We start from the raw sequence: 18068 nt of genomic DNA on the forward strand, positions 1-18068 counted from the left end.
CTTTTTATTCAGTGCACATGAAACAATTTACCCAATAGGGGTGATACCGCCCGCATCCCTTTCGCCCCTGCCTCCTTTAGTATGCTGTTTGATGTACAAACATGTTGTTTAAAATTGCTCTTTAGATTTTAATTTTCTTTTTATGGGAATTACAAAGACTGCAATGGTTCAGAAATAGTTGCCATTTTTTTAGTGTCAAACAAACATGTTGAATTCTCTATGAAAATTTGTCTTGTAAAAGTTGTAAGTGACCCTATAGTGGTGTACATGTACATGTATATAATTTTCATAAGTTGCAGGCATCTTTAATAGAAAAACATCAAATATTTTATATTAAATAACATGGAAGGTCCTTCCGCTCATGATCTTAAAAAGCCGAGACAGGAATCAATCTTACTTTGCCCAAGCCCTGACTCCTGCAGAGCTCATTCCCTACATTGGGGGACTGTTATTAGGATTCTTGAGTTCCTTTAAGATTCAAGAGTCAAAATGTATTACACATTCAGGTTTTGGAAGAGAGAAAACTGGGCTTAAAAGAGCGGAGTTTGCCGGGAGGGACTAACAGGCAAACTTGACTTTCACATGTACCCTATGCAGGGTCGAGCGACCCCGACTGACCCCTTGCTTTTGTTGGTATTGTTTGGGTCCCAGCGCAGCCAGCCAGCCACTGTGCCTATCTGTGCTCTGCAGGTTTTCTCTCTTTCTTTATGTCTTTCTTGTCTCCCCTCCCCCTTTTTCCTTTCTCTCTCTCTCTCTCTCTCTCTCTCTCTCTCTCTTTTTCCCTCTCCCTCTAATTCATAGGCTCTCCTGAATACTGTACATGTAAAGTACATGCATGGATATCCACTCTCCTCTCCCCCCTCCCCATAGACCTACAATGTATTTTTAGTCAGTACTTTTAGTCATTCCTATGTATGTGGACTACAGGTTCTCAGATTTGTTTGCTAGGAATTAAATTTACATGTATGTATGCAGCAAACAACAACAATAACACCAAAAACAAAAAAGAGCATTATAATAGCCATACAGTGTACATGTACATGTAGTAACTTAATAAGTACATATGATACATACAGGGGTGTACTTAAAAACAAGAAGTATTTTTCTGTAACATCACTAAAAGCTTACAAGTGCAAAACAAGCTAAAGAAAAGTGGTTGAAAAGTATTTATTAAGCACATTTTCTATTGAAACTTGGAATAATAATTGACAGCAAGTATGTAAATACATGTAAGCCGTACATACAGTGTACAGATGTGTACAGTACTAACAATTAACATACTCAGAATGTTTGTATCTAGAATAACAGTACATGTACCATAGACCATAATTTATGAATGTACTATTAAAGCTTGAGTTCCATGTGCCAATATTCTCAACCAAAGAGAAACTACAGCAGGTTTGCTAACATTTCTTCATAATCTTTCAAATAATGTGAAACGGTGCAGATGGTTTACTCAGTCTTTATCATCTTGTGAGGTCCTCCATTGAGTGGACAAAATACAAAAACATATCACCCCCAGAAAATATTTTGCAGCCATAATAGGCCTCTTGGGGGGAAAGTTGCCATATGAGCCATCTAATGGGAAAACCTGACTATCTATTTCTTCATGCTTTGCTCCAAAATATATGGTGTGCTGAGAGTGATAAGGGGTGTCATTATTTCTTTTCAAATTTCAGGATTTATTAAAAGTTTGTAACTTTTTATCTTTGTAGCCAGATGGCTGAATTATGACAGTTGTTTACGGATAATTGAAAATAAACTAGATTTGCAATATACAAAAGTAGAATTACAATGAGATTGAGAATGTGTGTATTAAAAAGATCAAGAAATTGAAATTTTAGCAACTTTTAAATTGTACATGTACTGTAAACACAGACTTCACATCTTCTGTATCTCAATAGATGATACTGTACTTACTGTACAGGTGTATGTCACAGGCATAATCCACACAGGAAGAACATTTATGGAAAATATATAAGAAGAACATTTATGATGTATTCAAATTTCAAAACGGGTCTACACACAAGACATTGTAAGAATATGCAATTAAATACAAAAGTCACTAGTATTCATTTCATTTTGGGGGAGGGGGATCAGCTTATTCCATACATGTACATGTACATGTACAGGTGTATGTTTAATATCGGCTTTACACAGGCTTTGGTCAAGCACAAAAAGTATAGTTGAGCAGTTATCTCAGCAAGTGCACACTCATATTACATGTACTGAAAAGTGCTGTCCAGTTGAGCAGCGTTCACTCGATACAATATTTCTAGCACCAGTAAATCCTGGTTCTTTCAACGGAATGGGGGCTCCACTGTTTCTACATAGCTAGTGCTATTCTCCCGACATCCCCTTCATCAATCAGATGGCGTAGCCCCAGGGCATGCGCCAAGTTCACATGGATGATAGATGGACAAGCGACGACTAGCCAGCCTGTAGGGGGACAATCATGCAGACGGGTGCCCAGGTCACGGGTGCGGTGGAATGGAATACCATGAATGGATGAATCTGAATTAATAAATCAGATTTTTAGGCGTAAATTGCAGGATTGGAATGATACATGTACTCTGGGGATTCTGTGTGTTTCACTGCAATTCGGTGTACACTTTACATGTAGGTTTGTGTTGGTTTAGAAGTAGATTTATCACATTGTGGCCTGTACATGTACTTGAAATACATGTGCAGTGAACATATTAAACATCTGCTCATGATAATATTCGAGGTGAGGCAAGATGGCTCAGTGGTAGTCGAAAGAAGTAGTCTCATAACTGGGAGGACCAGGGTTCAAAATCAAGTGGATTCGCTAATTCACTTTGGTGAGGCATTTATTTATCACCAAGTCCCTTAGAGCGGATTTAAAGACGTACTGTAAAGTCCTCTGGTTGCTAACTTGCAAGCACACACACATGTATGCTTTCTTAGCAGTCAGGTAAAATAAACCATCAAACTATCAATCCAAAACGCTGTTTTTCACCCAAATTTAAAATGACCTACATTGTACATGTAGATGACTGTAAAAGCCCAAATGCCAACATTTTCTCATAGGAGAGGAAAGGGGAGACATGCACAGACCAGAAGTACATGTACATGTACACTGTACAGTGTACATGTATTTTTTTATTTTTTATTTATTAAAACATATATATACAGGATAAAACCAAACGATAGAGGCAAAGCTGTACATTTACATGTAGGCAATTCAAGTGTACATAATGTATATGAACTACAAGTAAGAACCTACATTATACATTTTACTTGTAGGCTATACTCATGCCAAAATGAACAGACAAAACCCTTTAAGGATTTGGGGGAGACTGAGAATGCACAGGGAAAAAGGTTGAATAAGAATTTTAATGCCTCCTGCAATAACTACACGTGTAAAGCGTCCCAATTCCCTTTCATTCCACCAACCTCATTTAGCCTTACGAAAACAGACATTTCAGCAAACATGAAATCGGTAGGGTCGGAAGAAGCAGTGTGTTGTACGACATGGCTCATGCCCCTATTCACTCGTCCCCCATGGGTCAACGGTATTACCCCATGAGTTCTTTTCAAACTCCCACCCTCCCTTCTGTGACCCGGTTTGCTGGGCGCTGGCTGTCTTGCATTATAAACTCGGGAACGGGATTTACTGCGATCCAATTTAGTTTTGTCCCCGGGCATCATGCAAGTTCATAATAACACCAGGGCTATAACCAGATTTCATTTCCCACATTTTAATGATGGAACTTTCTTTCTCTTTTATCACCTTCTACATACATGTACATGTATATCACCTCATTTCTCTCTCTCTCTCTCTCTCTCTCTCCCTATCTTGACTTTCCTTGTTTACATCAATCAATTTTTCTTTCCCAGGTGCCTATCTGTTTCTTTATACCATTTTCCCATGTGTCAAGGTTGTGGTTTTGGGGTAGGAATTATGTGTTTAACATTTAGCTTTGTGTTTGGAATAGTCTGTTCGTCTGTCAAGAAATAAGTGCCTTCGTTATATTGATTTGTTTACTTAATACACAATGTAGCTCAAAGCCTACATATGGACATGTACAGCCAAACCTGTCTATAGAGGCTACCCAAGGGGAACGGAGAAAATGGCCACTGTAGACAGGTGGCCTTTAAAGAGAGGTGGCCACTGAGCCAAGTTTGACTGAACATATACATGTACAATTGTACATGAAGGCAGTGAAAAAATACACGGGGGCTCCGGGTGAAATAGCCCCCGAAATGCCCAAAAGAGCCCCCGAAATCAGAAAAGAGCCCCCCAAAATTTGCATAGAATTCAATGCAAAACAAATTTTAGAATGTTATTTTCATGCAGGCAAGGTTGAAAAGTAGCCCCCGAAAAATAAATATAATTTTTTTCCCTGCATGAAGGCCTTTACATACTGGACATGTGCATGTACATTGTAAGTACTTCAAAGTATTTTCCCTCTCACATTACCCATGCCATGGCTCAATCAATGCACCATTTCTGAAGATTCCCAAACTTTTTAGTGCATCCATGCATGCTATAAAGTTAGAACATCTTCACATCTCTTTCATAAAGATTCCTGCACAAAAGATAGTGGCCCGAATTCACAAAGCAAGGTTTGAGCTCAGACCAAGGTTTGAGCTCAAACCTCCTTTTGTTCCGCCAAACCTCCTTTTGTTATTTACAAACCTGGTTTGAGCTCAAACCTTGCTTTGGGAATTCGGGCCAATGGGTGGAACTGGTATATACATGTATTAAAGAAGATGATTCTGAACTATAGACCTGAATGACTGATACTAGATATATGTAGATGAAATTATTTAATATTCCTGCACTAAATAGTATGGGTGGGGCTATTGGATGAATGAGGATTCAAAAAGATTCCTGCGCAAGACATTATGGGTGGGACAGATAACAGGATGATGTTGAGACAAAAATTGCCCCATTTCTAGTTTATACAAGTACTTTTCCAAATGTTTTTATGGTTTAATAGGGTGATGACATTATGTTGTGACACCCTACTTTCAACACAGAGTCTGTTAGAAAAGAAAACAAGTTTTCAAGAAAAAATGGTGTCATGGTAACAACATATTATTCAGAAATAAAATACATGTACATGTACAGTACATAAAAATTTGATGATACTGCAGAATATTTGATACTGTTGCAATTAAGAAGTACTGGTAGTGCAATGTTATTACTTCACCTCACTGTTCAACTTCAATAAATTCTGATGTAAACATTTTTTTAGGGGAATAGTGTAATCCTGTTAAAATTATGCCCTGAAAGAATTATTCATCATTACATGTAGAAACATGAACTTACAATGTCAAATTGATACTATTGTGTCTACTACTCAGTGAATTTACCTATCGACATGTAAACTTACAAATAGCCTACCGGTATACCAGATACGACTAGTCCAACCAGAATTTGGGCTCGATCTATACTGTAGGACTTACACCCCTACATGTACCTCCCCCCATCCCCCCCCCCCCCCCCCCCAATTCACATACACAAACACATCCAAATTATGTATTTTTTAGAGAAAAAAACTCTTTTGAAGCCAATTCAGTGAAATACAAATTATGTTAACTATAGCCTCGGCTACAAACACACTGCACTGCTCTGCTGGCCATTTTTCCAAGGGATAATTTATCCACGCTGAACCGATTTTGAAGTCATCTATCATTTATAGCAAGGAATTTGTTTTATTTTCATAAATCATTCCCTCCAGGGATTGATTTATTAATCCTCAAATCCTTCTCGGACTCACACCACTCTGCCTTCTCTCTCTCTCTCTCTCTCTCTCTCTCTCTCTCTCTCTCTCTCTTCTCTCTCCCTTTCTCTCTGTTTCTCTCTCTCTCTCTCTCTCTCTCACTCTCTCTACCTCTATCTCTCTTTACCTCTAACCCAATTATACTCATATTCCGAATGAAAGAGTTGATCTTTCATATTTTTGACATTCTTTCATTTGTAACGATTTTTGAGGTATCGGTCGCTCGGCTGTTTTTGAAAGGAGAACGAGGTGTGAAACGTCTCAAAGTGTCAAAATTCTGACAATTGTAAATGTAGCAAGTTAATCATTTTGAAGGTTCATGTGAATGATAATACACAAAGGCAAACTTATTTCTTGTCTGAATCTATAGAGAAAGAACAAGTCAGAGGGAGTTCTGTGTGTGTCAATGAAATTTCGATACATGTATTTTAATACCCAAAATGCTTTTGGATCATGCTACATGTACATGTACATATGTGAATACAATTGGTGATTGAATTATTTTAAAAAACAGGGAGGTCTAGCCTATTATGTTCATTACATCAATGCTACAGTGTACAATGTATGAAGCAGGGCAGAACTTAAAAGCCATTTGCATCTTTTTTAATTTTGGTTTATATAGATCTATTTATTTTTATATTGCTGCTATTTTTGCAATATTGGATTAACATGGGATGCATGAGTTCAGAATGATAATTGAATTGAATTGAATTGAATTGAATTGAAAATTTATCGTCCCTTTCGGGAAATTCTTTTTTCACTGGTTTACAGTCTTTGTACATATATACATAATACAAGAACAATACATTACAATAATTATCAAATGTACATCGTTACAAACGTAGTTACATTCTGAAAATGATTGTTGCAATGGAAACGGAACAAAACGAATACATGATTGCAGTATTGGAATAGCGTACATGTGACAGTCACACTTATTTAATCTAACACCACAGCTTGTCATTTGATATGATTTTACAGTACATGTATTCTAATAGTAATACATGAATCTGATGAAGTGATTCCATCAGTAATATCGCATTTCATCCTCTCCCTTTAAAGCAAAAAATATGGATATTGTGTTTTAAACATCCATTCTAAGTTTTCCATGTGCTTTCATACAGCTCAATCCATTCATGCACCTGATATACATGTACTACAATGTATACATACCATTTACCTCATCCGGGTGAAGTGTGACAAATAATTTCTGGTCAGAGAACATTAGTGCTGCGACAGGGATTTGAACCCTGTACCTGGTGGTCCACAGTCTGGAAGCTTTGTAGTCACTGGACCACAAGACCTCCACCTACACCTCTACACCCTTTTGCTCTTTGATACAATTCAAAGAGATAGTCACGCTGTGAATCTTAATTTTTGAAAGAGGAGATTCTGTCTTGAGAGAGAATTGGAAGAGCAGTGGTCAGGCCTTTTTCTTTTTTGCACCATCAGTGACACAGTGTTTAATCTGTGGAAATGCTACACCTGAATGCAAACACACCATGTGGGCACAATGAGTGGCAGGGGACTGAACAGTCTCCGGAAAAAATGCCGGACTGCGTTCTGCAAATACAACCGGTGTTGAATTTGGACGACGTGCAATGCCGAAAATGATTTTCTAATGCCGGCTCTTTAGCTTTCTCCATCTCTCTAGCCCTTTCTCATTCTCTCTCTCTCTTTCTCTCTCTTTTTCTCCCAGTGTCTGTACTGGATGTTACCCCCACCCCTCTTTCCACCTCTCTTGAGTTTCTTTCTACCTCTCTTGCAATGTTCCCACCACTGTCTCCCATCTTTCTCCCCCTCTCTCACTTTCTCCCTCTTCTCTCTCTCACTCTCCCTCTCTCTTTCTCTCTTTCTCTCTCTGTTTTGGACACCCTTCCTCTCTCCCTCTATCTCTCCAGCTTTCTTACTATCCCCCTCTCCCTCTCTCTAACATCTGGAAATCTTGACATGGCAACCCAATTTATTTTGCCATTTCCCAAGTCTCTTCCCTCAATCCACTGAGCTCATGTTGTGCTTATTTTACAAGCTACATTATGATAGAGTACATGCATATCAACCAGAAGTAACCGTATGACCCGGTCTGATTTTCACCAATTTTCTCTTCCAGGGGCTTTGTGACGCCCACATAATTACAAAACCATCATGAAGGACATCAGTCACGGTAACTCTGTTAAAGGTATATCGAAGGAGATAACGCCCTCCTATTTCTGTGAATAGGTGAGGCGATGTGATATTACGTGTATATTCACATCACACAGTAAATCAAGTCCTAAAACACGGTTTGACAGTAAATGGGTCCAGTGCACATGGATCCCTGATATTGTACTTAACACTCCCAAATTTCAAAACATCAACAGGGGCTCCTTGCTCACAAACTGTCACCCCAATAATATGGGACACAGTCCTTTCGAGATAGTGCTATTTTTATATAAAAGATGAAATTTACATGTATGTAGAAGGAAATTAAACAAAAATAGAAAGTAGTAAAAGTGGGAAAATACATGTAGAATTGTAGATGAATGAGGTTTGTCTGAACTTTGGTCTGAAATGCATCGAAATGCGTCGACGCACATAAACCTCCTTTGTGAATTCGAGCCTGTATGTGTGTCATAGGACCTACCCATCATATTGACAATATCCATACAACTTGTACAGTGTAATGTAGACCTACATGGAAATGAGGTTGGCAAAAGTCTGGCATTATTCTTTGAATCTTGAAGCAATTACTAAAAGACAGTGCTATTTCATACAGTATTTGCAGGATTGGTAGACACACAAAAACACAGAATAATCAGAAATTTGATGAAAAAAAAAAAAATCACCTTACCGGTAATTATATTTTCCAGACATCTCCTTTGTTAAAATTTGTTGAGTGTAATTCAGATCGAGTCCCACTCTCAGAATCATTTTGGGTACGATACATCTACTTGTACAGGCTAGTATGCCTTCGCATGATTGCCAGTTTTAAGTTTACTGAGATAATACGATTAGGCGTTGTTTGAGGATGCAAAAGCATCTGAATAAATAATGTCCAGACGCGTATAAATAATGAGGCGGCTAGGTAGTCCCTCTATTATGTCTGCGGGAGGACCTATTACAGGTCATTTACCTTGCGTTCAATTATTCAAAGAAAAGTTGTGGCAAGTCATTTGATAATGCTCCCACTTTTTGTCGCCCTCTTTCAATTCCCTCATTTTCATAATTGACATGCTTGAATTAATTGTGCAGTCTGTTTTTCTTGCCCCTAAGGCCTTTGTGAGCAACCCGACATCAGGTTTTCTGACTCAGTCTCAGGTAAATTTTCATTAAATCCTAGGTTTTTTGCTCAAAATTTTCTTTTTACGATTGTTGATACATCTGTCCTACTGAGTCATTTGACAATCAGTTTTTACTTGTTAATGCTAGTGCTCCATCTTTAAAGGTAAAGTGTAAATAATTAGGGGTCTAATAAAAAAGATCAGACCATTTTTATCAATCAGAAATATAGCGAAGAAATTGATGATACACATATTTAATTCAAAAATGAACTTAAAGGTAATACAAAGTTTTGGGAAATTTTGAAAATTGGGTGGATAGTGAATCTTTACAATTTTGATATATTTGGATGCCCCTGTGGGTGTATTATAAGCACTAAAAAATTTAGCCCCTAAAACACTTCTGTTTTCGAGAAAAATTTATTATAAAAATTTACTGGTGCTCCCGGTAAATTTTGATAAATTTAAAATAGCGTCTATGGCCGTACAATGGTAGCTGCGACCATGGAAATCTCAGAATATGTAGTTGTGATATATAATTTCCAAACGGGAATAGCTAATCGGTCGATTTTAGTCGAGAAACATTGTTTCATAGCTAAATTAATATCTTGACCTTGAGAGGGAGCTATACAACATAACAAGTTAATTATTTATAATTTCATAACTTTAGACTCGATTTCAACCGCGACAACGATCAATGAATATTGTAGGAATGCATATACTTCCAATATGTTATTTTGAACCAAATTCTTGACCCAAAACCAAAACTGTGTAATACCTTTAATACCTTGCATATTTGCAAGGTATTCATACAAGCACGTGTACTGTACATGTATTTAAACAAAATCATCTTAATTTGTTTGAAACTTGCTTTAAAAAAAAAAAAGACATACAATCTTCTTTCAATTGGTTTGATAATTGATATAAATTTGGCTGTGTAATTTGATTGACTTGCTTAACATTGAGAACCAGTCCGAATTTTAGTACAATAAGATTGTAACTTTCGTCATCTCTGGCTGTATTCTCTTTGGTTACTATATTATCATACCTGATGTTGGTATCATTGAAAAGCCTGTTTATTCCCCTTCCCCTTATCATGGAATCTGTAGTATGCACGAATATGGGGCCATGTCAAAAGTAAAATGTCACAAGATGTTATTGTCCATAGGAAATTCTTCATTTGTTTGGAGGATGGATTGCGTTTTGAAGGGGAAAAAATGCATATTGCAACATTTCACAAGAGCTGAAATTTATAATAATTTGCTAAGTGCATGTCATGATAACAAAAAAAGTAATATCTAATCTGAAAAAGGTAATACATTCATTGGGCCCATTTACACAAACGGCCGAAACCTTTGATTTGTTGTTGTTGTATTGGTGGGTTCATGACTACATGTACAGTAGTTGTCCAGTCATTTTGGACAAGGGAGAAAAACCAAGGGACTTTGTTCTTAGTGTAAATGCCCCCATGGATGACGCACAAGTATCATGACCATAAAACCAAATCAGGCCAATCGTCTCTGTCCAAATTTGTCCATATGGGTCATTCCATCGGGTTGGGTCTTTTCAGCATTTTCACGTGTTTGAATGTTTAGAAGCTATTTACTCAAATTTGAATGCATATTTAGAAAAATAAAAGTATGTTATATTGAAGAGTAATGTAGTACAGAATAAATAAACATGAAAACAGAAACTTCTTCATCATATTTTTGTTTTGGTGAGAGTTTTACTACCGATGTCTCAGCGATTTTGAGGGTGAAAGTTGTGACATGAAAACATGTCATTTTCATGAACTTATTTCTGGAAAAAAGTTCATCATAATGCAATATTTTCTACTTAAAACATGTCACCTTTAGTACCCCTACCATGTATGAGAAGCTCAAGTGAAATGTGCAAAAAATCGGCAAGTTATTCCATATTGAAAAAACACAATACCTACGTTACCAACGATGTCCTAGGCACTTTTTTCGTAACGGCGGTAATTCTAGCATTTTACACAAATTTAGCAGGATATTTTCTGAGAAAGTTTCATCTTATTAGGAAGGTACAACCCCTCATGAACATATGTAGAAAGAATGATGATTAAATCGGTCGGTAAATATAAGAAAACAATTAATTTACCGCGAAAATTGGGCGCGATGTCCTTCGTAATTTGGTAACGTAGGTGTGAAATTACGGTGTTTGAGATATAAACCAGCCCGCTAGCTTCAGTTTTTGGTGTTAAAATGACCTGCTAGTTATTCACGAATGCGCAGAACATGTTTTTTGCCGGACTGCGACGACCTACCCCTACAGTGCAACTACAAACGTGAAGATGTCTTTGTAACGTGGTGCAGCCATTTTCGCCCGTCAGCGCCCAAATTGGTACGTAATATGTTTTTTAAGTTATTTTTATGGCCCAAATTATTATCATGGACAATGAAATTCCATGTTTTAAAAATGAAATTCCGTTTTAAATTGTGTTATTTTCAACTTAAACCGGTTTTCAAACCATCACATGTGAGTGAATATTTTACTGTTGTCCCACATACTGATATATGTGTTATAACGAAACGTGCAAAATCAATGCCGGACTTTTACCCTTAAAAAGCTAGTTTCCTAAACAGAAATTGAATTTTGTTATAAGAATCCCGTAAAAAAATGATATTCATGATGTTTCTACACCTCAGATTTTTTTCTGACAAGTGTTAAATTAATTAATATTATTTATATGGTGCCATTAATTGTCATTGAACAATGATGGCTAAGCCTAACGAAAAACACAAGTTATTGAACATTGCTTCCTTCAAGTTAGAAAGTTCAATCTGAGACCCGAAATACACAACTTTTTGGGCAAAAAAGGGGGTTGAGGGTTGGGGTTGAGATAGAGAAGAATGGGTTAAAGGGAGGGCACCCCCCCCCCCCCCCCCCCCCCGATTCAATTAAAATTGGATACATAATAATGTAATGAGCCTTTTTTTTTTTAATATAATTTTTTTTTATTTTTTTTTTTTAAAATAAATTAAATAATCATTGATCTGGCTCCCCTTCCCCCTCATCCAAAGGTTGAAGTGAGGGATAAGGGGCTTCAACACCTTCCCTCCCCCTCCAAATAATGATAAATAACAAATATAATTTTTTAACAAAAATTTATAATACAACACAAATATTAAAGAAAAATCAAAATGAACAACCAATAATAATACCTACTTCTATTTGGGCATGCAACGAGCCAAAAGTGAGGAACTCCCTATCCATCTTGCAATCCTCTGTCTAGTTGTTCCATCCTTAATTCTTACAATTTGATTTTACAACAGTTCTAGATAGAAGTACTCGATAATTGCAAACACAACACACGTTTGAAATGAAAAATCACAGAAACAGTTTACAGTTTTGTTTTATTTTTATCTCATTTAATATTCTTTACTCATTGGTTTTTATTTATTTCTTTTCATGCATATTTATTAGATTGCTGCATCCATTTCATTCATGGCTCCTCTACCTCCCTTGAGGATTCAGCTCCGGCAGAGAGAGATCAAGAGAGCAGGCAAAATGACCAGTCATCGAAACCTTCCTGGAAAACAAAGATCTTTCCAATCTAATCACTATTTTGAAGAAGATATAAAGTTGATCATTGATATCTATCAATATACCTCTTGTATGAATACTGTTTTTTAATTTACTGATCAAGGGATAAAATATATTTCAGATGACATTTGATGTAGTCTGTCATTTTTCAATGAGTATAAGAGGATAGTTACTCTAATATCATACCGATGTTACTCGGACATGATGTCCGTGTAACATTGGTAACTGGAGGTGTTGAGGTGAATATAGACCATAAATCTTGCAGGTTTCCTTTCAATTGTGTTATCATTTCATTAAATATGTTTCATGCATCAATTAATTGGCACATTTCATGGAATGTAGCCAAGATTTTCTATGCGAGAGAAAAGATTACCCTTTAGAAAAAAACATGATCTGAAGATTGCTAGTTCCTCATTTGTTTCATGTTTATAAATTGAAATAATGTTGCTGTGTTCAAGTTTTAAGTATTCTAAACTATTGCTCCCATCATCTAAATGTTTTCCACACACAAAAAATTGGAGTACAGACTGTGACAAAGTTTCAGATCAGAAAATAAATGAGCAAGTAAAAAAAGATGTCCTTGTAACGTTGGTTTTTTGGTGTGTCTGTTTTTTCATTTTAAATGAAAGTGTGCGAAGGAATACACACAATTCCAGTGAAATCTATTGAAGAATGGGTGTTAAAAACAGGATATAACAATAAACAAATTATTCAACAACTCTGAATTTTGAACCTTCATGTCACAATTTATGACCCAACCCGATGGAATGACCCATATATTTGTGTGGTCCCACAGCACCAAACTTGCGTTATGTTTCAGCCGCCCACTCCGGCCACCCCGGCCACTAGGGTAATTCAACAAGAAGACATCCGACTCATCGTCCATTATCTCATTAGCCTTGCGGTAAGACTGTCAGCGACCATATACTTTTGAAAAGTAGATGTATTGAATATATTTTGATTCGTGTGTCCATTTCCAATTGATTAAATATATCTTTAGGTTGGAAACAGAAAAAAGGATTGTTGGCAATTATTCTTCTCACATGTACCTGCCTTATTTCTCCTGCTAACTTTATGTTACATCTGTATTATCAATACGCTATTTGTGATAACCTGTGATAAACTTAAAGTATTTTTAAAATGATGTTTTTTAATGCCCATCTTCCTTTTAGAATATTGTGTGAATGAATTATTTTTTATTGAAGGGGTTACTGCTTTCATGCTTTCTTCATTCTTTTATTGTATAATCCTCTTTCTTTTAAAAATGAGCTATAATCCTCTTTCTTTTAAAAATGAGCTAGAATTCTCTTATAAATGCTTTTCAGAATATTGGATGACTACATTTGAATCATTCCTTATTTGTTGGGGGGGGGGGGGGGTAGAATTAGCCTGTTTATTTCTTTTGTAAATTTTTTTTCTTCATTTTCTCCTTTTCCTCTTTCTTTGGTTATACATTTTTTTTTAATCAATATGAAGTTGAATGCCTTTCTGTATTTCAGAATGTTTTGTGACTAAACAAAACTTTCTTTATTGATGGGAGAATTGCAGCAGGAAACGGGTTTGTACTGCCTTCATAATTTTTTTTTTTATTTTCTTTTGTTATCTAATCTCTTTTTACAGAGCCTTTCATCCTGTAGATTCACACGGACAGAATTATTGCGTTAAACAAAATCTCCCGGTTGTCACCAGTCGTTCTGTCTAATGGAACCCATTAATGAAATTCATGCCTGCAACCCAAAACCCATGTCTATTCCGCTCATCCCAACCAGTTACTGAAATTTAATTGAGCTCCTGCAAAGGCATCTTAGAACCAAATACGATGGATAAAACACGCACAGGCAATATTCTCTATTTCATTACTACTTTCTAACAGCCACTTTTTTTTTTATTGCACAAGTACATGAAGAGAAGGCAAGATTTTATCTGCTAATTCTAAGCAGTTACTGAAATTTAAGAGGCGCTATAAAGGCATCTTTGTACTAAACATGCACAGACTAAATTTTCTGACTTTATTGAGATAAGTATTTTATATCATGGCAGCCGTTTTTATTCAATTTTTGTCATACTTGCACAAGTGCATACAGGATGATAACGGTTTCATTCTGCTTGCTCTTAGACCCCTGTTACACATACGTCTGAAAGTGGACTGAGGCCGGCCCCGGAGTCGGCTCGACGTATGTGTAACACCAACTTTTTTCGAAAAGCCGGACTGAGGCCAGGTGGACTCAGTCCACCTCGGGATGTGGTTTGAGGCCGGCCTCAGTCCCGCAATCGGTATGTGTAACACCAAATGTGGACTCGGGCCGGCTTATAAGCGGAAGTGACGTAACCTGTATTCTTTGTTTTTATCATTCTATCACTCTCTCTTTCTGTCTTTCCTTATGTTATTCTTTGTTTTTATCATTCTATCACTTTCTCTTTCTGTCTTTCCTTATGTGAAATGTTTTTATCATTCTATCCTTTTTTCTTTCTGTCTTTCCTTATGTCATTCCTTGTTTTTATCATTCTATCGCTTTCTCTTTCTGTCTTTCCTTATGTTATTCTTTGTTTCTTCCTTCTATAACCTTCTCTTTCTGTCTTTCCTTATGTTATTCTTTGTGTTTATCATTCTATCACTTTCTCTTTCTGTCTTTCCTTATGTTATTCTTTGTTTCTTCCTTCTTTCATCTTCTCTTATGTTATTCTTTGTTTTTATCATTCTATCACTCTCTTTTTCTGTCTTTCCTTATCTTATTCTTTGTTTTTATCATTCTATCACTTTCTCTTTCTGTCTTTCCTTATGTTATTCTTTGTTTCTCCCTTCTATTACCTTCTCTTATGTTATTCTTTGTTTTTATCATTCTATCACTTTCTCTTTCTGGAGTCCGCCCCAACATCAGCTCGTGAAAAGGCGACGTGAGGCCGGCCTATGTGTAGACGCAAAATTGCGGGCCCGAGATCATGTGTAACAGGGGTTTGATGATCTCGAGGCGGCTTCAAATTGCCGGTGTGAGGCCGCCTCCGGGGCCCGCTTTAAAAGCCGACGCATGTGTAACAGGGGTCTTAGAGCAGTTATTAGAATTTAAATGAGCTGTTGCAAAGGCTTCTTAGTACCAAACACAATAAATACAACAAAATTTTCTGACTTTTGTTATATTAGTATTGAATATTTTACTACCCATTTATTAATTTATTATTGTATTCTTATATTAATATATATATATATATATATATACATTATATATATATACATGTATATATATATATATATATTTTTTTTTTGGGGGGGGGGTAGAGGGGTGTAGTTGCACATGTGCATATAGGAGGAGGAAGATTTCTATTCAGTGTCGGATGACTTTCACTAATTCCAGAATTTCATTGACACGACACGGCTCGGCGCGGCATTACGACGTACTTGTTATATTATTCCTGATGCGGAGGGTGCCTCGTTGTTGTGGTTCATGGCCCGAAGTCTACAGAATTGCCCCATCGAGACAGTTTCTCTTTGATTAATTTGGCGTCGATAAGGCACAGGAAATGAGAAGTAAAATAGCGTATAGGAGGAAGCTAATGCAGCTAGTCTGGTATCAAAGACACTTCCGTTTCTTTCTCGTAGATGCACGGAGTTCCTTGGGCAGTGTCATTTGATATTAGTCATTTTTCACTATTTTTCACTAATGTTACTAGTCTGGTATTGCAGACACTTCCGATTCTTTCTCATAGATGCATGGTGATGCTTCAGGCAGTGTCATCCGATATTTTTCATCTCTCGGGGATGTCGCTTCAGTTAGGAAACAAAATAGTTTCCTGTGGGGGGAGGCAAATTGATTTTGCATGGCTCTTGTAGTCTTCTCTCTTCCCTTTTCCCCCTTCCCTTTTCCCCCTTTTGTTCATAACTTCATATCATAGTAAAAAAGAAAGAAATGTAGTTTGATTTGTTACAAATTGTATATTGTTAGGCAGAAGGGATTGACTATTGTCATTTCACACAGAGTTGATGCCCTTTTGGCTCCAAACGGATGATATGAACATAAAGGCAACACCTGTTAAAGGTACTATGTCCCATTTGTAGGCCAAAAAAATGAAAAAGTTAAATTCCAACTGCATTTGAAAGATAATACTAATTTAGAACTTCCCTAAAAAAGGTGGGGCTTAAAAATGTCTTCAAGTGGGAAAATAACGACTATTAGTTGTCAAATCGACTTTAGGGCTATAGAGCCCAAAAGTAATGGTCTTGATTTTCAGACAATTGTACCGAATGGTCATACGTTTTATGCTGCGCAAAGATTCAATCAGTTTAATCTACATGTAGGCCATCACAAGAAGTGGGTTATTGATGTACATGTAGACAAATGCTCATGTACCCTTTACAACTCTTTTCATGTATGTTTTTACCAAAGAAGAAAAAAGCCAGTCAGTCACTCGATGTGTCTGACAGTGAAGTCTAGCAAGTAAACGTGTTTCCTTGCATAATTTGAATATGAGGACACTGCTAACGTTTAAATTTCACAGATAGGACATACATGACATATTCATAATTCCGGCAAAGTTCTACAGAATTTGAGGTTGGCTGCAAAAGGGACATAGTACCTTTAAGAACCAGAGGGGCATAACTCTTATGTTGAGTTTTATAATTTTATAAAGTTAATGCCCTTCTGAATATCAGTAGCGGGTATGTGATCTGACTGTATTCATCACTCATTTTATTACCAGTAATCAATGAACCAAGGTCACCGATGAATTACAGGTTCAGCAGTTATCTCGTAACTTTTCATGGAATAGTTGCTGTAAAACACGGTAACTGGTTCATAGAATTTTGATAGACTGGATTGTATGACTCTGACGGCAATTGCTGCCCAGTCAATTCACTATACAGTGATACCTGTCTATAAAGACCATCCAAGGGACAAGAAAAGTGGTCTTTATAGACAGGTTCCTTTAGTACATTGTACATGTACATGTTTCAATGAGAAACCATTTTCAAAGGAAACAAAAATCTGGTCTTTATATGCAGGTGGTCTTTGTAGACAGGTGGTCGCTAAATCAGGTTTGACTGACCAACCAAAGTCCTCACTTCAACCTAACACTAGCCCTAACTTTAAACCTAACCCTAACACTAAACCTAACACCAAACCTAACCTACATACCAGTAACTCAATTGCAACACTAAACCAAGGATCTCCTTGACTAAACCTTTAAGACCTAGGGTGCGTTTATTGGGTCTTGCCACTACCCCACTATCATACCCCACTATCGAACCCCACTATACGAAAGTGATTTGCGGGATGTCGCGTTATCGCCTCTTCACAATTCAAAATAAAGGCCTTGTTTCTGCGCAGCTGCTTTGTGCCGTTTGACCCGGGAAACAGACAGTTTATCGGAGGTCAACTACACACACATGCTTGCACCCAGCACATGGCGCGCGCTAGCCTCCGAACTGGTAATTAACCAAGGAAGGTCAGATTTGTAAGTGGGGTTCAAAACAGCTTTGCGTTTATCATCTCTCAGAAAC

General features: G+C 36.9%; 2 long non-coding RNA genes across 2 annotated transcripts in view; both read left to right on the forward strand.

Moving 5' to 3' along the window:
* LOC115922724 overlaps nt 1-18068 on the forward strand; it is a 52721-nt gene that overhangs the window by 1739 nt on the left and 32914 nt on the right. The gene's annotated exons all lie outside the window — the stretch shown is intronic.
* On the forward strand, nt 10545-13205 carry LOC115922725. Its single transcript, XR_004063580.1, has 2 exons — nt 10545-11374; nt 12458-13205. It is a non-coding gene; the product is annotated as an uncharacterized LOC115922725 (long non-coding RNA).

This window comes from Strongylocentrotus purpuratus, unplaced genomic scaffold (assembly GCF_000002235.5).
Source record: "Strongylocentrotus purpuratus isolate Spur 01 unplaced genomic scaffold, Spur_5.0 spur5_scaffold_12, whole genome shotgun sequence".
In the NCBI taxonomy this organism is placed as follows: Eukaryota; Metazoa; Echinodermata; class Echinoidea; order Camarodonta; family Strongylocentrotidae; genus Strongylocentrotus; species Strongylocentrotus purpuratus.